This window comes from Hoplias malabaricus, chromosome 2 (assembly GCF_029633855.1).
Source record: "Hoplias malabaricus isolate fHopMal1 chromosome 2, fHopMal1.hap1, whole genome shotgun sequence".
NCBI classification, from domain to species: Eukaryota; Metazoa; Chordata; class Actinopteri; order Characiformes; family Erythrinidae; genus Hoplias; species Hoplias malabaricus.
The window spans coordinates 15,078,151-15,096,985 of NC_089801.1; the positions used below are offsets into that span (position 1 = coordinate 15,078,151).

Consider the following 18,835-nt stretch of genomic DNA (forward strand, 5'->3'; position numbering starts at 1 on the left):
AAGCTGCGGTGTTGCTCAAAGAAGATTTACCAGGAGGGAATGCGATCAGGGAGAAAGCTCACATACTTATCAGGCTCCCAGGATCGGTGAGTCCCCAAGACTAACTTGGAGACACTCTCTGCAAGCATAGCTCCATGTGTGTCAGCTGTGGTTGAGGTTTGTTTGTTTTTGGGTTTTTTTAGTTGTGTGTTTTATTTTTCATTTTTTTTTCTTTTGTGTTTTTTTTATTTATGTCTTTTTACGGTTGCCTGGCACACCACTAGGCAGAGGGGGCCAACTTTTACCAGCAAGGAGAGGCATTTCGGAGACCTACCCCATTGCAGAACGCTTGCGGACATGCGGCAGGTACATGTGGGCCCTGTGAGAAGTCCACGTTGTGCTTGCTACGGCAGCACATATACTAAAATTGGATCGATACAGAGAAGATTAGCATGGCCCCTGCGAAAGGATGACACGCAAATCCGTGAGGCGTTCCATATTTTGCACCATCACACCGGAAACGCAGCGTGTCTCTGCTTCAGAAGATCCTCAAGCAATAGTGTTAAAGGTGGCTGCCAGGAGAGCTAAACCTATGCTTGGTCAGACCACAAGAGGCCACAGACATTCACAAGACAATCACATTTCCATCAGCATGGTGGGCGGGGCTAGGAAGTCCTCAAGCCCTCCCCCACCACCTCTCTGCACCGCACCCTCTTCCTGCATCCTGTGGGATCAACAGGATCCTGCCAGATTGCTGCAAGGAATTTATACTTACCTGGCAGGGGCGACACCATGATCACAAAGGTGGTTCACCCAAGGCGAGGCTCAGCCATTGCACTCCGGCTGAGCTGACCCTTGCGAATTCCCCAAATGTGGGAATCTCGACTGCATAATTTCTCGTAGTGGGGGACTGCGTTCGCGCTCTCCCCTGACAAAACCTCGTTCCAAAGACAGACCTGAATCAGTACTATAGCGCAAGCTGCGGTGTTGCTCAAAGAAGATTTACCAGGAGGGAATGCGATCAGGGAGAAAGCTCACATACTTATCAGGCTCCCAGGATCGGTGAGTCCCCAAGACTAACTTGGAGACACTCTCTGCAAGCATAGCTCCATGTGTGTCAGCTGTGGTTGAGGTTTGTTTGTTTTTGGGTTTTTTTAGTTGTGTGTTTTATTTTTCATTTTTTTTTCTTTTGTGTTTTTTTTATTTATGTCTTTTTACGGTTGCCTGGCACACCACTAGGCAGAGGGGGCCAACTTTTACCAGCAAGGAGAGGCATTTCGGAGACCTACCCCATTGCAGAACGCTTGCGGACATGCGGCAGGTACATGTGGGCCCTGTGAGAAGTCCACGTTGTGCTTGCTACGGCAGCACATATACTAAAATTGGATCGATACAGAGAAGATTAGCATGGCCCCTGCGAAAGGATGACACGCAAATCCGTGAGGCGTTCCATATTTTGCACCATCACACCGGAAACGCAGCGTGTCTCTGCTTCAGAAGATCCTCAAGCAATAGTGTTAAAGGTGGCTGCCAGGAGAGCTAAACCTATGCCTGGTCAGACCACAAGAGGCCACAGACATTCACAAGACAATCACATTTCCATCAGCATGGTGGGTGGGGCTAGGAAGTCCTCAAGCCCTCCCCCACCACCTCTCTGCACCGCACCCTCTTCCTGCATCCTGTGGGATCAACAGGATCCTGCCAGATTGCTGCAAGGAATTTATACTTACCTGGCAGGGGCGACACCATGATCACAAAGGTGGTTCACCCAAGGCGAGGCTCAGCCATTGCACTCCGGCTGAGCTGACCCTTGCGAATTCCCCAAATGTGGGAATCTCGACTGCATAATTTCTGGTAGTGGGGGACTGCGTTCGCGCTCTCCCCTGACAAAACCTCGTTCCAAAGACAGACCTGAATCAGTACTATAGCGCAAGCTGCGGTGTTGCTCAAAGAAGATTTACCAGGAGGGAATGCGATCAGGGAGAAAGCTCACATACTTATCAGGCTCCCAGGATCGGTGAGTCCCCAAGACTAACTTGGAGACACTCTCTGCAAGCATAGCTCCATGTGTGTCAGCTGTGGTTGAGGTTTGTTTGTTTTTGGGTTTTTTTAGTTGTGTGTTTTATTTTTCATTTTTTTTTCTTTTGTGTTTTTTTTATTTATGTCTTTTTACGGTTGCCTGGCACACCACTAGGCAGAGGGGGCCAACTTTTACCAGCAAGGAGAGGCATTTCGGAGACCTACCCCATTGCAGAACGCTTGCGGACATGCGGCAGGTACATGTGGGCCCTGTGAGAAGTCCACATTGTGCTTGCTACGGCAGCACATATACTAAAATTGGATCGATACAGAGAAGATTAGCATGGCCCCTGCGAAAGGATGACACGCAAATCCGTGAGGCGTTCCATATTTTGCACCATCACACCGGAAACGCAGCGTGTCTCTGCTTCAGAAGATCCTCAAGCAATAGTGTTAAAGGTGGCTGCCAGGAGAGCTAAACCTATGCCTGGTCAGACCACAAGAGGCCACAGACATTCACAAGACAATCACATTTCCATCAGCATGGTGGGTGGGGCTAGGAAGTCCTCAAGCCCTCCCCCACCACCTCTCTGCACCGCACCCTCTTCCTGCATCCTGTGGGATCAACAGGATCCTGCCAGATTGCTGCAAGGAATTTATACTTACCTGGCAGGGGCGACACCATGATCACAAAGGTGGTTCACCCAAGGCGAGGCTCAGCCATTGCACTCCGGCTGAGCTGACCCTTGCGAATTCCCCAAATGTGGGAATCTCGACTGCATAATTTCTGGTAGTGGGGGACTGCGTTCGCGCTCTCCCCTGACAAAACCTCGTTCCAAAGACAGACCTGAATCAGTACTATAGCGCAAGCTGCGGTGTTGCTCAAAGAAGATTTACCAGGAGGGAATGCGATCAGGGAGAAAGCTCACATACTTATCAGGCTCCCAGGATCGGTGAGTCCCCAAGACTAACTTGGAGACACTCTCTGCAAGCATAGCTCCATGTGTGTCAGCTGTGGTTGAGGTTTGTTTGTTTTTGGGTTTTTTTAGTTGTGTGTTTTATTTTTCATTTTTTTTTCTTTTGTGTTTTTTTTATTTATGTCTTTTTACGGTTGCCTGGCACACCACTAGGCAGAGGGGGCCAACTTTTACCAGCAAGGAGAGGCATTTCGGAGACCTACCCCATTGCAGAACGCTTGCGGACATGCGGCAGGTACATGTGGGCCCTGTGAGAAGTCCACGTTGTGCTTGCTACGGCAGCACATATACTAAAATTGGATCGATACAGAGAAGATTAGCATGGCCCCTGCGAAAGGATGACACGCAAATCCGTGAGGCGTTCCATATTTTGCACCATCACACCGGAAACGCAGCGTGTCTCTGCTCCAGAAGATCCTCAAGCAATAGTGTTAAAGGTGGCTGCCAGGAGAGCTAAACCTATGCCTGGTCAGACCACAAGAGGCCACAGACATTCACAAGACAATCACATTTCCATCAGCATGGTGGGCGGGGCTAGGAAGTCCTCAAGCCCTCCCCCACCACCTCTCTGCACCGCACCCTCTTCCTGCATCCTGTGGGATCAACAGGATCCTGCCAGATTGCTGCAAGGAAGTTATACTTACCTGGCAGGGGCGACACCATGATCACAAAGGTGGTTCACCCAAGGCGAGGCTCAGCCATTGCACTCCGGCTGAGCTGACCCTTGCGAATTCCCCAAATGTGGGAATCTCGACTGCATAATTTCTGGTAGTGGGGGACTGCGTTCGCGCTCTCCCCTGACAAAATCTCGTTCCAAAGACAGACCTGAATCAGTACTATAGCGCAAGCTGCGGTGTTGCTCAAAGAAGATTTACCAGGAGGGAATGCGATCAGGGAGAAAGCTCACATACTTATCAGGCTCCCAGGATCGGTGAGTCCCCAAGACTAACTTGGAGACACTCTCTGCAAGCATAGCTCCATGTGTGTCAGCTGTGGTTGAGGTTTGTTTGTTTTTGGGTTTTTTTAGTTGTGTGTTTTATTTTTCATTTTTTTTTCTTTTGTGTTTTTTTTATTTATGTCTTTTTACGGTTGCCTGGCACACCACTAGGCAGAGGGGGCCAACTTTTACCAGCAAGGAGAGGCATTTCGGAGACCTACCCCATTGCAGAACGCTTGCGGACATGCGGCAGGTACATGTGGGCCCTGTGAGAAGTCCACGTTGTGCTTGCTACGGCAGCACATATACTAAAATTGGATCGATACAGAGAAGATTAGCATGGCCCCTGCGAAAGGATGACACGCAAATCCGTGAGGCGTTCCATATTTTGCACCATCACACCGGAAACGCAGCGTGTCTCTGCTTCAGAAGATCCTCAAGCAATAGTGTTAAAGGTGGCTGCCAGGAGAGCTAAACCTATGCTTGGTCAGACCACAAGAGGCCACAGACATTCACAAGACAATCACATTTCCATCAGCATGGTGGGCGGGGCTAGGAAGTCCTCAAGCCCTCCCCCACCACCTCTCTGCACCGCACCCTCTTCCTGCATCCTGTGGGATCAACAGGATCCTGCCAGATTGCTGCAAGGAATTTATACTTACCTGGCAGGGGCGACACCATGATCACAAAGGTGGTTCACCCAAGGCGAGGCTCAGCCATTGCACTCCGGCTGAGCTGACCCTTGCGAATTCCCCAAATGTGGGAATCTCGACTGCATAATTTCTGGTAGTGGGGGACTGCGTTCGCGCTCTCCCCTGACAAAACCTCGTTCCAAAGACAGACCTGAATCAGTACTATAGCGCAAGCTGCGGTGTTGCTCAAAGAAGATTTACCAGGAGGGAATGCGATCAGGGAGAAAGCTCACATACTTATCAGGCTCCCAGGATCGGTGAGTCCCCAAGACTAACTTGGAGACACTCTCTGCAAGCATAGCTCCATGTGTGTCAGCTGTGGTTGAGGTTTGTTTGTTTTTGGGTTTTTTTAGTTGTGTGTTTTATTTTTCATTTTTTTTTCTTTTGTGTTTTTTTTATTTATGTCTTTTTACGGTTGCCTGGCACACCACTAGGCAGAGGGGGCCAACTTTTACCAGCAAGGAGAGGCATTTCTGAGACCTACCCCATTGCAGAACGCTTGCGGACATGCGGCAGGTACATGTGGGCCCTGTGAGAAGTCCACGTTGTGCTTGCTACGGCAGCACATATACTAAAATTGGATCGATACAGAGAAGATTAGCATGGCCCCTGCGAAAGGATGACACGCAAATCCGTGAGGCGTTCCATATTTTGCACCATCACACCGGAAACGCAGCGTGTCTCTGCTTCAGAAGATCCTCAAGCAATAGTGTTAAAGGTGGCTGCCAGGAGAGCTAAACCTATGCCTGGTCAGACCACAAGAGGCCACAGACATTCACAAGACAATCACATTTCCATCAGCATGGTGGGTGGGGCTAGGAAGTCCTCAAGCCCTCCCCCACCACCTCTCTGCACCGCACCCTCTTCCTGCATCCTGTGGGATCAACAGGATCCTGCCAGATTGCTGCAAGGAATTTATACTTACCTGGCAGGGGCGACACCATGATCACAAAGGTGGTTCACCCAAGGCGAGGCTCAGCCATTGCACTCCGGCTGAGCTGACCCTTGCGAATTCCCCGAATGTGGGAATCTCGACTGCATAATTTCTGATAGTGGGGGACTGCGTTCGCGCTCTCCCCTGACAAAACCTCGTTCCAAAGACAGACCTGAATCAGTACTATAGCGCAAGCTGCGGTGTTGCTCAAAGAAGATTTACCAGGAGGGAATGCGATCAGGGAGAAAGCTCACATACTTATCAGGCTCCCAGGATCGGTGAGTCCCCAAGACTAACTTGGAGACACTCTCTGCAAGCATAGCTCCATGTGTGTCAGCTGTGGTTGAGGTTTGTTTGTTTTTGGGTTTTTTTAGTTGTGTGTTTTATTTTTCATTTTTTTTTCTTTTGTGTTTTTTTTATTTATGTCTTTTTACGGTTGCCTGGCACACCACTAGGCAGAGGGGGCCAACTTTTACCAGCAAGGAGAGGCATTTCGGAGACCTACCCCATTGCAGAACGCTTGCGGACATGCGGCAGGTACATGTGGGCCCTGTGAGAAGTCCACGTTGTGCTTGCTACGGCAGCACATATACTAAAATTGGATCGATACAGAGAAGATTAGCATGGCCCCTGCGAAAGGATGACACGCAAATCCGTGAGGCGTTCCATATTTTGCACCATCACACCGGAAACGCAGCGTGTCTCTGCTTCAGAAGATCCTCAAGCAATAGTGTTAAAGGTGGCTGCCAGGAGAGCTAAACCTATGCCTGGTCAGACCACAAGAGGCCACAGACATTCACAAGACAATCACATTTCCATCAGCATGGTGGGTGGGGCTAGGAAGTCCTCAAGCCCTCCCCCACCACCTCTCTGCACCGCACCCTCTTCCTGCATCCTGTGGGATCAACAGGATCCTGCCAGATTGCTGCAAGGAATTTATACTTACCTGGCAGGGGCGACACCATGATCACAAAGGTGGTTCACCCAAGGCGAGGCTCAGCCATTGCACTCCGGCTGAGCTGACCCTTGCGAATTCCCCAAATGTGGGAATCTCGACTGCATAATTTCTGGTAGTGGGGGACTGCGTTCGCGCTCTCCCCTGACAAAACCTCGTTCCAAAGACAGACCTGAATCAGTACTATAGCGCAAGCTGCGGTGTTGCTCAAAGAAGATTTACCAGGAGGGAATGCGATCAGGGAGAAAGCTCACATACTTATCAGGCTCCCAGGATTGGTGAGTCCCCAAGACTAACTTGGAGACACTCTCTGCAAGCATAGCTCCATGTGTGTCAGCTGTGGTTGAGGTTTGTTTGTTTTTGGGTTTTTTTAGTTGTGTGTTTTATTTTTCATTTTTTTTTCTTTTGTGTTTTTTTTATTTATGTCTTTTTACGGTTGCCTGGCACACCACTAGGCAGAGGGGGCCAACTTTTACCAGCAAGGAGAGGCATTTCGGAGACCTACCCCATTGCAGAACGCTTGCGGACATGCGGCAGGTACATGTGGGCCCTGTGAGAAGTCCACGTTGTGCTTGCTACGGCAGCACATATACTAAAATTGGATCGATACAGAGAAGATTAGCATGGCCCCTGCGAAAGGATGACACGCAAATCCGTGAGGCGTTCCATATTTTGCACCATCACACCGGAAACGCAGCGTGTCTCTGCTTCAGAAGATCCTCAAGCAATAGTGTTAAAGGTGGCTGCCAGGAGAGCTAAACCTATGCCTGGTCAGACCACAAGAGGCCACAGACATTCACAAGACAATCACATTTCCATCAGCATGGTGGGTGGGGCTAGGAAGTCCTCAAGCCCTCCCCCACCACCTCTCTGCACCGCACCCTCTTCCTGCATCCTGTGGGATCAACAGGATCCTGCCAGATTGCTGCAAGGAATTTATACTTACCTGGCAGGGGCGACACCATGATCACAAAGGTGGTTCACCCAAGGCGAGGCTCAGCCATTGCACTCCGGCTGAGCTGACCCTTGCGAATTCCCCAAATGTGGGAATCTCGACTGCATAATTTCTGGTAGTGGGGGACTGCGTTCGCGCTCTCCCCTGACAAAACCTCGTTCCAAAGACAGACCTGAATCAGTACTATAGCGCAAGCTGCGGTGTTGCTCAAAGAAGATTTACCAGGAGGGAATGCGATCAGGGAGAAAGCTCACATACTTATCAGGCTCCCAGGATTGGTGAGTCCCCAAGACTAACTTGGAGACACTCTCTGCAAGCATAGCTCCATGTGTGTCAGCTGTGGTTGAGGTTTGTTTGTTTTTGGGTTTTTTTAGTTGTGTGTTTTATTTTTCATTTTTTTTTCTTTTGTGTTTTTTTTATTTATGTCTTTTTACGGTTGCCTGGCACACCACTAGGCAGAGGGGGCCAACTTTTACCAGCAAGGAGAGGCATTTCGGAGACCTACCCCATTGCAGAACGCTTGCGGACATGCGGCAGGTACATGTGGGCCCTGTGAGAAGTCCACGTTGTGCTTGCTACGGCAGCACATATACTAAAATTGGATCGATACAGAGAAGATTAGCATGGCCCCTGCGAAAGGATGACACGCAAATCCGTGAGGCGTTCCATATTTTGCACCATCACACCGGAAACGCAGCGTGTCTCTGCTTCAGAAGATCCTCAAGCAATAGTGTTAAAGGTGGCTGCCAGGAGAGCTAAACCTATGCCTGGTCAGACCACAAGAGGCCACAGACATTCACAAGACAATCACATTTCCATCAGCATGGTGGGTGGGGCTAGGAAGTCCTCAAGCCCTCCCCCACCACCTCTCTGCACCGCACCCTCTTCCTGCATCCTGTGGGATCAACAGGATCCTGCCAGATTGCTGCAAGGAATTTATACTTACCTGGCAGAGGCGACACCATGATCACAAAGGTGGTTCACCCAAGGCGAGGCTCAGCCATTGCACTCCGGCTGAGCTGACCCTTGCGAATTCCCCAAATGTGGGAATCTCGACTGCATAATTTCTGGTAGTGGGGGACTGCGTTCGCGCTCTCCCCTGACAAAACCTCGTTCCAAAGACAGACCTGAATCAGTACTATAGCGCAAGCTGCGGTGTTGCTCAAACAAGATTTACCAGGAGGGAATGCGATCAGGGAGAAAGCTCACATACTTATCAGGCTCCCAGGATCGGTGAGTCCCCAAGACTAACTTGGAGACACTCTCTGCAAGCATAGCTCCATGTGTGTCAGCTGTGGTTGAGGTTTGTTTGTTTTTGGGTTTTTTTAGTTGTGTGTTTTATTTTTCATTTTTTTTTCTTTTGTGTTTTTTTTATTTATGTCTTTTTACGGTTGCCTGGCACACCACTAGGCAGAGGGGGGCAACTTTTACCAGCAAGGAGAGGCATTTCGGAGACCTACCCCATTGCAGAACGCTTGCGGACATGCGGCAGGTACATGTGGGCCCTGTGAGAAGTCCACGTTGTGCTTGCTACGGCAGCACATATACTAAAATTGGATCGATACAGAGAAGATTAGCATGGCCCCTGCGAAAGGATGACACGCAAATCCGTGAGGCGTTCCATATTTTGCACCATCACACCGGAAACGCAGCGTGTCTCTGCTTCAGAAGATCCTCAAGCAATAGTGTTAAAGGTGGCTGCCAGGAGAGCTAAACCTATGCCTGGTCAGACCACAAGAGGCCACAGACATTCACAAGACAATCACATTTCCATCAGCATGGTGGGTGGGGCTAGGAAGTCCTCAAGCCCTCCCCCACCACCTCTCTGCACCGCACCCTCTTCCTGCATCCTGTGGGATCAACAGGATCCTGCCAGATTGCTGCAAGGAATTTATACTTACCTGGCAGGGGCGACACCATGATCACAAAGGTGGTTCACCCAAGGCGAGGCTCAGCCATTGCACTCCGGCTGAGCTGACCCTTGCGAATTCCCCAAATGTGGGAATCTCGACTGCATAATTTCTGGTAGTGGGGGACTGCGTTCGCGCTCTCCCCTGACAAAACCTCGTTCCAAAGACAGACCTGAATCAGTACTATAGCGCAAGCTGCGGTGTTGCTCAAAGAAGATTTACCAGGAGGGAATGCGATCAGGGAGAAAGCTCACATACTTATCAGGCTCCCAGGATCGGTGAGTCCCCAAGACTAACTTGGAGACACTCTCTGCAAGCATAGCTCCATGTGTGTCAGCTGTGGTTGAGGTTTGTTTGTTTTTGGGTTTTTTTAGTTGTGTGTTTTATTTTTCATTTTTTTTTCTTTTGTGTTTTTTTTATTTATGTCTTTTTACGGTTGCCTGGCACACCACTAGGCAGAGGGGGCCAACTTTTACCAGCAAGGAGAGGCATTTCGGAGACCTACCCCATTGCAGAACGCTTGCGGACATGCGGCAGGTACATGTGGGCCCTGTGAGAAGTCCACGTTGTGCTTGCTACGGCAGCACATATACTAAAATTGGATCGATACAGAGAAGATTAGCATGGCCCCTGCGAAAGGATGACACGCAAATCCGTGAGGCGTTCCATATTTTGCACCATCACACCGGAAACGCAGCGTGTCTCTGCTTCAGAAGATCCTCAAGCAATAGTGTTAAAGGTGGCTGCCAGGAGAGCTAAACCTATGCCTGGTCAGACCACAAGAGGCCACAGACATTCACAAGACAATCACATTTCCATCAGCATGGTGGGTGGGGCTAGGAAGTCCTCAAGCCCTCCCCCACCACCTCTCTGCACCGCACCCTCTTCCTGCATCCTGTGGGATCAACAGGATCCTGCCAGATTGCTGCAAGGAATTTATACTTACCTGGCAGGGGCGACACCATGATCACAAAGGTGGTTCACCCAAGGCGAGGCTCAGCCATTGCACTCCGGCTGAGCTGACCCTTGCGAATTCCCCAAATGTGGGAATCTCGACTGCATAATTTCTGGTAGTGGGGGACTGCGTTCGCGCTCTCCCCTGACAAAACCTCGTTCCAAAGACAGACCTGAATCAGTACTATAGCGCAAGCTGCGGTGTTGCTCAAAGAAGATTTACCAGGAGGGAATGCGATCAGGGAGAAAGCTCACATACTTATCAGGCTCCCAGGATCGGTGAGTCCCCAAGACTAACTTGGAGACACTCTCTGCAAGCATAGCTCCATGTGTGTCAGCTGTGGTTGAGGTTTGTTTGTTTTTGGGTTTTTTTAGTTGTGTGTTTTATTTTTCATTTTTTTTTCTTTTGTGTTTTTTTTATTTATGTCTTTTTACGGTTGCCTGGCACACCACTAGGCAGAGGGGGCCAACTTTTACCAGCAAGGAGAGGCATTTCGGAGACCTACCCCATTGCAGAACGCTTGCGGACATGCGGCAGGTACATGTGGGCCCTGTGAGAAGTCCACGTTGTGCTTGCTACGGCAGCACATATACTAAAATTGGATCGATACAGAGAAGATTAGCATGGCCCCTGCGAAAGGATGACACGCAAATCCGTGAGGCGTTCCATATTTTGCACCATCACACCGGAAACGCAGCGTGTCTCTGCTTCAGAAGATCCTCAAGCAATAGTGTTAAAGGTGGCTGCCAGGAGAGCTAAACCTATGCCTGGTCAGACCACAAGAGGCCACAGACATTCACAAGACAATCACATTTCCATCAGCATGGTGGGCGGGGCTAGGAAGTCCTCAAGCCCTCCCCCACCACCTCTCTGCACCGCACCCTCTTCCTGCATCCTGTGGGATCAACAGGATCCTGCCAGATTGCTGCAAGGAAGTTATACTTACCTGGCAGGGGCGACACCATGATCACAAAGGTGGTTCACCCAAGGCGAGGCTCAGCCATTGCACTCCGGCTGAGCTGACCCTTGCGAATTCCCCAAATGTGGGAATCTCGACTGCATAATTTCTGGTAGTGGGGGACTGCGTTCGCGCTCTCCCCTGACAAAATCTCGTTCCAAAGACAGACCTGAATCAGTACTATAGCGCAAGCTGCGGTGTTGCTCAAAGAAGATTTACCAGGAGGGAATGCGATCAGGGAGAAAGCTCACATACTTATCAGGCTCCCAGGATCGGTGAGTCCCCAAGACTAACTTGGAGACACTCTCTGCAAGCATAGCTCCATGTGTGTCAGCTGTGGTTGAGGTTTGTTTGTTTTTGGGTTTTTTTAGTTGTGTGTTTTATTTTTCATTTTTTTTTCTTTTGTGTTTTTTTTATTTATGTCTTTTTACGGTTGCCTGGCACACCACTAGGCAGAGGGGGCCAACTTTTACCAGCAAGGAGAGGCATTTCGGAGACCTACCCCATTGCAGAACGCTTGCGGACATGCGGCAGGTACATGTGGGCCCTGTGAGAAGTCCACGTTGTGCTTGCTACGGCAGCACATATACTAAAATTGGATCGATACAGAGAAGATTAGCATGGCCCCTGCGAAAGGATGACACGCAAATCCGTGAGGCGTTCCATATTTTGCACCATCACACCGGAAACGCAGCGTGTCTCTGCTTCAGAAGATCCTCAAGCAATAGTGTTAAAGGTGGCTGCCAGGAGAGCTAAACCTATGCCTGGTCAGACCACAAGAGGCCACAGACATTCACAAGACAATCACATTTCCATCAGCATGGTGGGTGGGGCTAGGAAGTCCTCAAGCCCTCCCCCACCACCTCTCTGCACCGCACCCTCTTCCTGCATCCTGTGGGATCAACAGGATCCTGCCAGATTGCTGCAAGGAATTTATACTTACCTGGCAGGGGCGACACCATGATCACAAAGGTGGTTCACCCAAGGCGAGGCTCAGCCATTGCACTCCGGCTGAGCTGACCCTTGCGAATTCCCCAAATGTGGGAATCTCGACTGCATAATTTCTGGTAGTGGGGGACTGCGTTCGCGCTCTCCCCTGACAAAACCTCGTTCCAAAGACAGACCTGAATCAGTACTATAGCGCAAGCTGCGGTGTTGCTCAAAGAAGATTTACCAGGAGGGAATGCGATCAGGGAGAAAGCTCACATACTTATCAGGCTCCCAGGATTGGTGAGTCCCCAAGACTAACTTGGAGACACTCTCTGCAAGCATAGCTCCATGTGTGTCAGCTGTGGTTGAGGTTTGTTTGTTTTTGGGTTTTTTTAGTTGTGTGTTTTATTTTTCATTTTTTTTTCTTTTGTGTTTTTTTTATTTATGTCTTTTTACGGTTGCCTGGCACACCACTAGGCAGAGGGGGCCAACTTTTACCAGCAAGGAGAGGCATTTCGGAGACCTACCCCATTGCAGAACGCTTGCGGACATGCGGCAGGTACATGTGGGCCCTGTGAGAAGTCCACGTTGTGCTTGCTACGGCAGCACATATACTAAAATTGGATCGATACAGAGAAGATTAGCATGGCCCCTGCGAAAGGATGACACGCAAATCCGTGAGGCGTTCCATATTTTGCACCATCACACCGGAAACGCAGCGTGTCTCTGCTTCAGAAGATCCTCAAGCAATAGTGTTAAAGGTGGCTGCCAGGAGAGCTAAACCTATGCCTGGTCAGACCACAAGAGGCCACAGACATTCACAAGACAATCACATTTCCATCAGCATGGTGGGCGGGGCTAGGAAGTCCTCAAGCCCTCCCCCACCACCTCTCTGCACCGCACCCTCTTCCTGCATCCTGTGGGATCAACAGGATCCTGCCAGATTGCTGCAAGGAAGTTATACTTACCTGGCAGGGGCGACACCATGATCACAAAGGTGGTTCACCCAAGGCGAGGCTCAGCCATTGCACTCCGGCTGAGCTGACCCTTGCGAATTCCCCAAATGTGGGAATCTCGACTGCATAATTTCTGGTAGTGGGGGACTGCGTTCGCGCTCTCCCCTGACAAAATCTCGTTCCAAAGACAGACCTGAATCAGTACTATAGCGCAAGCTGCGGTGTTGCTCAAAGAAGATTTACCAGGAGGGAATGCGATCAGGGAGAAAGCTCACATACTTATCAGGCTCCCAGGATCGGTGAGTCCCCAAGACTAACTTGGAGACACTCTCTGCAAGCATAGCTCCATGTGTGTCAGCTGTGGTTGAGGTTTGTTTGTTTTTGGGTTTTTTTAGTTGTGTGTTTTATTTTTCATTTTTTTTTCTTTTGTGTTTTTTTTATTTATGTCTTTTTACGGTTGCCTGGCACACCACTAGGCAGAGGGGGCCAACTTTTACCAGCAAGGAGAGGCATTTCGGAGACCTACCCCATTGCAGAACGCTTGCGGACATGCGGCAGGTACATGTGGGCCCTGTGAGAAGTCCACGTTGTGCTTGCTACGGCAGCACATATACTAAAATTGGATCGATACAGAGAAGATTAGCATGGCCCCTGCGAAAGGATGACACGCAAATCCGTGAGGCGTTCCATATTTTGCACCATCACACCGGAAACGCAGCGTGTCTCTGCTTCAGAAGATCCTCAAGCAATAGTGTTAAAGGTGGCTGCCAGGAGAGCTAAACCTATGCCTGGTCAGACCACAAGAGGCCACAGACATTCACAAGACAATCACATTTCCATCAGCATGGTGGGTGGGGCTAGGAAGTCCTCAAGCCCTCCCCCACCACCTCTCTGCACCGCACCCTCTTCCTGCATCCTGTGGGATCAACAGGATCCTGCCAGATTGCTGCAAGGAATTTATACTTACCTGGCAGAGGCGACACCATGATCACAAAGGTGGTTCACCCAAGGCGAGGCTCAGCCATTGCACTCCGGCTGAGCTGACCCTTGCGAATTCCCCAAATGTGGGAATCTCGACTGCATAATTTCTGGTAGTGGGGGACTGCGTTCGCGCTCTCCCCTGACAAAACCTCGTTCCAAAGACAGACCTGAATCAGTACTATAGCGCAAGCTGCGGTGTTGCTCAAACAAGATTTACCAGGAGGGAATGCGATCAGGGAGAAAGCTCACATACTTATCAGGCTCCCAGGATCGGTGAGTCCCCAAGACTAACTTGGAGACACTCTCTGCAAGCATAGCTCCATGTGTGTCAGCTGTGGTTGAGGTTTGTTTGTTTTTGGGTTTTTTTAGTTGTGTGTTTTATTTTTCATTTTTTTTTCTTTTGTGTTTTTTTTATTTATGTCTTTTTACGGTTGCCTGGCACACCACTAGGCAGAGGGGGGCAACTTTTACCAGCAAGGAGAGGCATTTCGGAGACCTACCCCATTGCAGAACGCTTGCGGACATGCGGCAGGTACATGTGGGCCCTGTGAGAAGTCCACGTTGTGCTTGCTACGGCAGCACATATACTAAAATTGGATCGATACAGAGAAGATTAGCATGGCCCCTGCGAAAGGATGACACGCAAATCCGTGAGGCGTTCCATATTTTGCACCATCACACCGGAAACGCAGCGTGTCTCTGCTTCAGAAGATCCTCAAGCAATAGTGTTAAAGGTGGCTGCCAGGAGAGCTAAACCTATGCCTGGTCAGACCACAAGAGGCCACAGACATTCACAAGACAATCACATTTCCATCAGCATGGTGGGTGGGGCTAGGAAGTCCTCAAGCCCTCCCCCACCACCTCTCTGCACCGCACCCTCTTCCTGCATCCTGTGGGATCAACAGGATCCTGCCAGATTGCTGCAAGGAATTTATACTTACCTGGCAGGGGCGACACCATGATCACAAAGGTGGTTCACCCAAGGCGAGGCTCAGCCATTGCACTCCGGCTGAGCTGACCCTTGCGAATTCCCCAAATGTGGGAATCTCGACTGCATAATTTCTGGTAGTGGGGGACTGCGTTCGCGCTCTCCCCTGACAAAACCTCGTTCCAAAGACAGACCTGAATCAGTACTATAGCGCAAGCTGCGGTGTTGCTCAAAGAAGATTTACCAGGAGGGAATGCGATCAGGGAGAAAGCTCACATACTTATCAGGCTCCCAGGATCGGTGAGTCCCCAAGACTAACTTGGAGACACTCTCTGCAAGCATAGCTCCATGTGTGTCAGCTGTGGTTGAGGTTTGTTTGTTTTTGGGTTTTTTTAGTTGTGTGTTTTATTTTTCATTTTTTTTTCTTTTGTGTTTTTTTTATTTATGTCTTTTTACGGTTGCCTGGCACACCACTAGGCAGAGGGGGCCAACTTTTACCAGCAAGGAGAGGCATTTCGGAGACCTACCCCATTGCAGAACGCTTGCGGACATGCGGCAGGTACATGTGGGCCCTGTGAGAAGTCCACGTTGTGCTTGCTACGGCAGCACATATACTAAAATTGGATCGATACAGAGAAGATTAGCATGGCCCCTGCGAAAGGATGACACGCAAATCCGTGAGGCGTTCCATATTTTGCACCATCACACCGGAAACGCAGCGTGTCTCTGCTTCAGAAGATCCTCAAGCAATAGTGTTAAAGGTGGCTGCCAGGAGAGCTAAACCTATGCCTGGTCAGACCACAAGAGGCCACAGACATTCACAAGACAATCACATTTCCATCAGCATGGTGGGTGGGGCTAGGAAGTCCTCAAGCCCTCCCCCACCACCTCTCTGCACCGCACCCTCTTCCTGCATCCTGTGGGATCAACAGGATCCTGCCAGATTGCTGCAAGGAATTTATACTTACCTGGCAGGGGCGACACCATGATCACAAAGGTGGTTCACCCAAGGCGAGGCTCAGCCATTGCACTCCGGCTGAGCTGACCCTTGCGAATTCCCCAAATGTGGGAATCTCGACTGCATAATTTCTGGTAGTGGGGGACTGCGTTCGCGCTCTCCCCTGACAAAACCTCGTTCCAAAGACAGACCTGAATCAGTACTATAGCGCAAGCTGCGGTGTTGCTCAAAGAAGATTTACCAGGAGGGAATGCGATCAGGGAGAAAGCTCACATACTTATCAGGCTCCCAGGATCGGTGAGTCCCCAAGACTAACTTGGAGACACTCTCTGCAAGCATAGCTCCATGTGTGTCAGCTGTGGTTGAGGTTTGTTTGTTTTTGGGTTTTTTTAGTTGTGTGTTTTATTTTTCATTTTTTTTTCTTTTGTGTTTTTTTTATTTATGTCTTTTTACGGTTGCCTGGCACACCACTAGGCAGAGGGGGCCAACTTTTACCAGCAAGGAGAGGCATTTCGGAGACCTACCCCATTGCAGAACGCTTGCGGACATGCGGCAGGTACATGTGGGCCCTGTGAGAAGTCCACGTTGTGCTTGCTACGGCAGCACATATACTAAAATTGGATCGATACAGAGAAGATTAGCATGGCCCCTGCGAAAGGATGACACGCAAATCCGTGAGGCGTTCCATATTTTGCACCATCACACCGGAAACGCAGCGTGTCTCTGCTTCAGAAGATCCTCAAGCAATAGTGTTAAAGGTGGCTGCCAGGAGAGCTAAACCTATGCCTGGTCAGACCACAAGAGGCCACAGACATTCACAAGACAATCACATTTCCATCAGCATGGTGGGCGGGGCTAGGAAGTCCTCAAGCCCTCCCCCACCACCTCTCTGCACCGCACCCTCTTCCTGCATCCTGTGGGATCAACAGGATCCTGCCAGATTGCTGCAAGGAAGTTATACTTACCTGGCAGGGGCGACACCATGATCACAAAGGTGGTTCACCCAAGGCGAGGCTCAGCCATTGCACTCCGGCTGAGCTGACCCTTGCGAATTCCCCAAATGTGGGAATCTCGACTGCATAATTTCTGGTAGTGGGGGACTGCGTTCGCGCTCTCCCCTGACAAAATCTCGTTCCAAAGACAGACCTGAATCAGTACTATAGCGCAAGCTGCGGTGTTGCTCAAAGAAGATTTACCAGGAGGGAATGCGATCAGGGAGAAAGCTCACATACTTATCAGGCTCCCAGGATCGGTGAGTCCCCAAGACTAACTTGGAGACACTCTCTGCAAGCATAGCTCCATGTGTGTCAGCTGTGGTTGAGGTTTGTTTGTTTTTGGGTTTTTTTAGTTGTGTGTTTTATTTTTCATTTTTTTTTCTTTTGTGTTTTTTTTATTTATGTCTTTTTACGGTTGCCTGGCACACCACTAGGCAGAGGGGGCCAACTTTTACCAGCAAGGAGAGGCATTTTGGAGACCTACCCCATTGCAGAACGCTTGCGGACATGCGGCAGGTACATGTGGGCCCTGTGAGAAGTCCACGTTGTGCTTGCTACGGCAGCACATATACTAAAATTGGATCGATACAGAGAAGATTAGCATGGCCCCTGCGAAAGGATGACACGCAAATCCGTGAGGCGTTCCATATTTTGCACCATCACACCGGAAACGCAGCGTGTCTCTGCTTCAGAAGATCCTCAAGCAATAGTGTTAAAGGTGGCTGCCAGGAGAGCTAAACCTATGCCTGGTCAGACCACAAGAGGCCACAGACATTCACAAGACAATCACATTTCCATCAGCATGGTGGGTGGGGCTAGGAAGTCCTCAAGCCCTCCCCCACCACCTCTCTGCACCGCACCCTCTTCCTGCATCCTGTGGGATCAACAGGATCCTGCCAGATTGCTGCAAGGAATTTATACTTACCTGGCAGGGGCGACACCATGATCACAAAGGTGGTTCACCCAAGGCGAGGCTCAGCCATTGCACTCCGGCTGAGCTGACCCTTGCGAATTCCCCAAATGTGGGAATCTCGACTGCATAATTTCTGGTAGTGGGGGACTGCGTTCGCGCTCTCCCCTGACAAAACCTCGTTCCAAAGACAGACCTGAATCAGTACTATAGCGCAAGCTGCGGTATTGCTCAAAGAAGATTTACCAGGAGGGAATGCGATCAGGGAGAAAGCTCACATACTTATCAGGCTCCCAGGATCGGTGAGTCCCCAAGACTAACTTGGAGACACTCTCTGCAAGCATAGCTCCATGTGTGTCAGCTGTGGTTGAGGTTTGTTTGTTTTTGGGTTTTTTTAGTTGTGTGTTTTATTTTTCATTTTTTTTTCTTTTGTGTTTTTTTTATTTATGTCTTTTTACGGTTGCCTGGCACACCACTAGGCAGAGGGGGCCAACTTTTACCAGCAAGGAGAGGCATTTCGGAGACCTACCCCATTGCAGAACGCTTGCGGACATGCGGCAGGTACATGTGGGCCCTGTGAGAAGTCCACGTTGTGCTTGCTACGGCAGCACATATACTAAAATTGGATCGATACAGAGAAGATTAGCATGGCCCCTGCGAAAGGATGACACGCAAATCCGTGAGGCGTTCCATATTTTGCACCATCACACCGGAAACGCAGCGTGTCTCTGCTTCAGAAGATCCTCAAGCAATAGTGTTAAAGGTGGCTGCCAGGAGAGCTAAACCTATGCCTGGTCAGACCACAAGAGGCCACAGACATTCACAAGACAATCACATTTCCATCAGCATGGTGGGCGGGGCTAGGAAGTCCTCAAGCCCTCCCCCACCACCTCTCTGCACCGCACC

General features: G+C 50.0%; 39 non-coding genes across 39 annotated transcripts; all 39 read left to right on the plus strand.

Annotated features, from left to right (window-relative positions):
• Positions 1-376: 376 nt before the first annotated feature.
• On the plus strand, positions 377-483 carry LOC136688904 (U6 spliceosomal RNA). The gene has a single exon (XR_010801588.1). It is a non-coding gene; the product is annotated as a U6 spliceosomal RNA (small nuclear RNA).
• Positions 484-746: 263 nt separating this feature from the next.
• LOC136687973 (U1 spliceosomal RNA) lies at positions 747-910 on the plus strand. The gene has a single exon (XR_010800688.1). It is a non-coding gene; the product is annotated as a U1 spliceosomal RNA (small nuclear RNA).
• Positions 911-1,331: 421 nt separating this feature from the next.
• LOC136688905 (U6 spliceosomal RNA) lies at positions 1,332-1,438 on the plus strand. The gene has a single exon (XR_010801589.1). It is a non-coding gene; the product is annotated as a U6 spliceosomal RNA (small nuclear RNA).
• Positions 1,439-1,701: 263 nt separating this feature from the next.
• Positions 1,702-1,865, plus strand: LOC136687877 (U1 spliceosomal RNA). Its single transcript, XR_010800598.1, has one exon. It is a non-coding gene; the product is annotated as a U1 spliceosomal RNA (small nuclear RNA).
• Positions 1,866-2,286: 421 nt separating this feature from the next.
• On the plus strand, positions 2,287-2,393 carry LOC136688906 (U6 spliceosomal RNA). The gene has a single exon (XR_010801590.1). It is a non-coding gene; the product is annotated as a U6 spliceosomal RNA (small nuclear RNA).
• A 263-nt stretch (positions 2,394-2,656) lies between these two features.
• LOC136687878 (U1 spliceosomal RNA) lies at positions 2,657-2,820 on the plus strand. Its single transcript, XR_010800599.1, has one exon. It is a non-coding gene; the product is annotated as a U1 spliceosomal RNA (small nuclear RNA).
• A 421-nt stretch (positions 2,821-3,241) lies between these two features.
• Positions 3,242-3,348, plus strand: LOC136688907 (U6 spliceosomal RNA). Its single transcript, XR_010801591.1, has one exon. It is a non-coding gene; the product is annotated as a U6 spliceosomal RNA (small nuclear RNA).
• Positions 3,349-3,611: 263 nt separating this feature from the next.
• On the plus strand, positions 3,612-3,775 carry LOC136687879 (U1 spliceosomal RNA). Its single transcript, XR_010800600.1, has one exon. It is a non-coding gene; the product is annotated as a U1 spliceosomal RNA (small nuclear RNA).
• Positions 3,776-4,196: 421 nt separating this feature from the next.
• On the plus strand, positions 4,197-4,303 carry LOC136688908 (U6 spliceosomal RNA). Its single transcript, XR_010801592.1, has one exon. It is a non-coding gene; the product is annotated as a U6 spliceosomal RNA (small nuclear RNA).
• A 263-nt stretch (positions 4,304-4,566) lies between these two features.
• LOC136687881 (U1 spliceosomal RNA) lies at positions 4,567-4,730 on the plus strand. The gene has a single exon (XR_010800601.1). It is a non-coding gene; the product is annotated as a U1 spliceosomal RNA (small nuclear RNA).
• Positions 4,731-5,151: 421 nt separating this feature from the next.
• LOC136688909 (U6 spliceosomal RNA) lies at positions 5,152-5,258 on the plus strand. The gene has a single exon (XR_010801593.1). It is a non-coding gene; the product is annotated as a U6 spliceosomal RNA (small nuclear RNA).
• Positions 5,259-5,521: 263 nt separating this feature from the next.
• LOC136687943 (U1 spliceosomal RNA) lies at positions 5,522-5,685 on the plus strand. The gene has a single exon (XR_010800659.1). It is a non-coding gene; the product is annotated as a U1 spliceosomal RNA (small nuclear RNA).
• Positions 5,686-6,106: 421 nt separating this feature from the next.
• Positions 6,107-6,213, plus strand: LOC136688911 (U6 spliceosomal RNA). The gene has a single exon (XR_010801594.1). It is a non-coding gene; the product is annotated as a U6 spliceosomal RNA (small nuclear RNA).
• Positions 6,214-6,476: 263 nt separating this feature from the next.
• Positions 6,477-6,640, plus strand: LOC136687882 (U1 spliceosomal RNA). Its single transcript, XR_010800602.1, has one exon. It is a non-coding gene; the product is annotated as a U1 spliceosomal RNA (small nuclear RNA).
• Positions 6,641-7,061: 421 nt separating this feature from the next.
• Positions 7,062-7,168, plus strand: LOC136688912 (U6 spliceosomal RNA). The gene has a single exon (XR_010801595.1). It is a non-coding gene; the product is annotated as a U6 spliceosomal RNA (small nuclear RNA).
• A 263-nt stretch (positions 7,169-7,431) lies between these two features.
• On the plus strand, positions 7,432-7,595 carry LOC136687883 (U1 spliceosomal RNA). The gene has a single exon (XR_010800603.1). It is a non-coding gene; the product is annotated as a U1 spliceosomal RNA (small nuclear RNA).
• A 421-nt stretch (positions 7,596-8,016) lies between these two features.
• Positions 8,017-8,123, plus strand: LOC136688913 (U6 spliceosomal RNA). Its single transcript, XR_010801596.1, has one exon. It is a non-coding gene; the product is annotated as a U6 spliceosomal RNA (small nuclear RNA).
• A 263-nt stretch (positions 8,124-8,386) lies between these two features.
• On the plus strand, positions 8,387-8,550 carry LOC136687949 (U1 spliceosomal RNA). The gene has a single exon (XR_010800665.1). It is a non-coding gene; the product is annotated as a U1 spliceosomal RNA (small nuclear RNA).
• A 421-nt stretch (positions 8,551-8,971) lies between these two features.
• On the plus strand, positions 8,972-9,078 carry LOC136688914 (U6 spliceosomal RNA). The gene has a single exon (XR_010801597.1). It is a non-coding gene; the product is annotated as a U6 spliceosomal RNA (small nuclear RNA).
• Positions 9,079-9,341: 263 nt separating this feature from the next.
• Positions 9,342-9,505, plus strand: LOC136687884 (U1 spliceosomal RNA). The gene has a single exon (XR_010800604.1). It is a non-coding gene; the product is annotated as a U1 spliceosomal RNA (small nuclear RNA).
• A 421-nt stretch (positions 9,506-9,926) lies between these two features.
• LOC136688915 (U6 spliceosomal RNA) lies at positions 9,927-10,033 on the plus strand. Its single transcript, XR_010801598.1, has one exon. It is a non-coding gene; the product is annotated as a U6 spliceosomal RNA (small nuclear RNA).
• A 263-nt stretch (positions 10,034-10,296) lies between these two features.
• Positions 10,297-10,460, plus strand: LOC136687885 (U1 spliceosomal RNA). The gene has a single exon (XR_010800605.1). It is a non-coding gene; the product is annotated as a U1 spliceosomal RNA (small nuclear RNA).
• A 421-nt stretch (positions 10,461-10,881) lies between these two features.
• LOC136688916 (U6 spliceosomal RNA) lies at positions 10,882-10,988 on the plus strand. The gene has a single exon (XR_010801599.1). It is a non-coding gene; the product is annotated as a U6 spliceosomal RNA (small nuclear RNA).
• A 263-nt stretch (positions 10,989-11,251) lies between these two features.
• Positions 11,252-11,415, plus strand: LOC136687886 (U1 spliceosomal RNA). Its single transcript, XR_010800606.1, has one exon. It is a non-coding gene; the product is annotated as a U1 spliceosomal RNA (small nuclear RNA).
• Positions 11,416-11,836: 421 nt separating this feature from the next.
• On the plus strand, positions 11,837-11,943 carry LOC136688917 (U6 spliceosomal RNA). The gene has a single exon (XR_010801600.1). It is a non-coding gene; the product is annotated as a U6 spliceosomal RNA (small nuclear RNA).
• A 263-nt stretch (positions 11,944-12,206) lies between these two features.
• LOC136687887 (U1 spliceosomal RNA) lies at positions 12,207-12,370 on the plus strand. Its single transcript, XR_010800607.1, has one exon. It is a non-coding gene; the product is annotated as a U1 spliceosomal RNA (small nuclear RNA).
• Positions 12,371-12,791: 421 nt separating this feature from the next.
• Positions 12,792-12,898, plus strand: LOC136688918 (U6 spliceosomal RNA). Its single transcript, XR_010801601.1, has one exon. It is a non-coding gene; the product is annotated as a U6 spliceosomal RNA (small nuclear RNA).
• A 263-nt stretch (positions 12,899-13,161) lies between these two features.
• Positions 13,162-13,325, plus strand: LOC136687888 (U1 spliceosomal RNA). Its single transcript, XR_010800608.1, has one exon. It is a non-coding gene; the product is annotated as a U1 spliceosomal RNA (small nuclear RNA).
• Positions 13,326-13,746: 421 nt separating this feature from the next.
• On the plus strand, positions 13,747-13,853 carry LOC136688919 (U6 spliceosomal RNA). Its single transcript, XR_010801602.1, has one exon. It is a non-coding gene; the product is annotated as a U6 spliceosomal RNA (small nuclear RNA).
• A 263-nt stretch (positions 13,854-14,116) lies between these two features.
• Positions 14,117-14,280, plus strand: LOC136687950 (U1 spliceosomal RNA). Its single transcript, XR_010800666.1, has one exon. It is a non-coding gene; the product is annotated as a U1 spliceosomal RNA (small nuclear RNA).
• Positions 14,281-14,701: 421 nt separating this feature from the next.
• LOC136688920 (U6 spliceosomal RNA) lies at positions 14,702-14,808 on the plus strand. Its single transcript, XR_010801603.1, has one exon. It is a non-coding gene; the product is annotated as a U6 spliceosomal RNA (small nuclear RNA).
• Positions 14,809-15,071: 263 nt separating this feature from the next.
• On the plus strand, positions 15,072-15,235 carry LOC136687889 (U1 spliceosomal RNA). The gene has a single exon (XR_010800609.1). It is a non-coding gene; the product is annotated as a U1 spliceosomal RNA (small nuclear RNA).
• A 421-nt stretch (positions 15,236-15,656) lies between these two features.
• Positions 15,657-15,763, plus strand: LOC136688921 (U6 spliceosomal RNA). The gene has a single exon (XR_010801604.1). It is a non-coding gene; the product is annotated as a U6 spliceosomal RNA (small nuclear RNA).
• A 263-nt stretch (positions 15,764-16,026) lies between these two features.
• On the plus strand, positions 16,027-16,190 carry LOC136687890 (U1 spliceosomal RNA). The gene has a single exon (XR_010800610.1). It is a non-coding gene; the product is annotated as a U1 spliceosomal RNA (small nuclear RNA).
• Positions 16,191-16,611: 421 nt separating this feature from the next.
• Positions 16,612-16,718, plus strand: LOC136688922 (U6 spliceosomal RNA). Its single transcript, XR_010801605.1, has one exon. It is a non-coding gene; the product is annotated as a U6 spliceosomal RNA (small nuclear RNA).
• A 263-nt stretch (positions 16,719-16,981) lies between these two features.
• On the plus strand, positions 16,982-17,145 carry LOC136687891 (U1 spliceosomal RNA). The gene has a single exon (XR_010800611.1). It is a non-coding gene; the product is annotated as a U1 spliceosomal RNA (small nuclear RNA).
• Positions 17,146-17,566: 421 nt separating this feature from the next.
• On the plus strand, positions 17,567-17,673 carry LOC136688923 (U6 spliceosomal RNA). The gene has a single exon (XR_010801606.1). It is a non-coding gene; the product is annotated as a U6 spliceosomal RNA (small nuclear RNA).
• Positions 17,674-17,936: 263 nt separating this feature from the next.
• LOC136687892 (U1 spliceosomal RNA) lies at positions 17,937-18,100 on the plus strand. The gene has a single exon (XR_010800612.1). It is a non-coding gene; the product is annotated as a U1 spliceosomal RNA (small nuclear RNA).
• Positions 18,101-18,521: 421 nt separating this feature from the next.
• LOC136688924 (U6 spliceosomal RNA) lies at positions 18,522-18,628 on the plus strand. Its single transcript, XR_010801607.1, has one exon. It is a non-coding gene; the product is annotated as a U6 spliceosomal RNA (small nuclear RNA).
• The last annotated feature ends 207 nt before the right edge of the window (positions 18,629-18,835 follow it).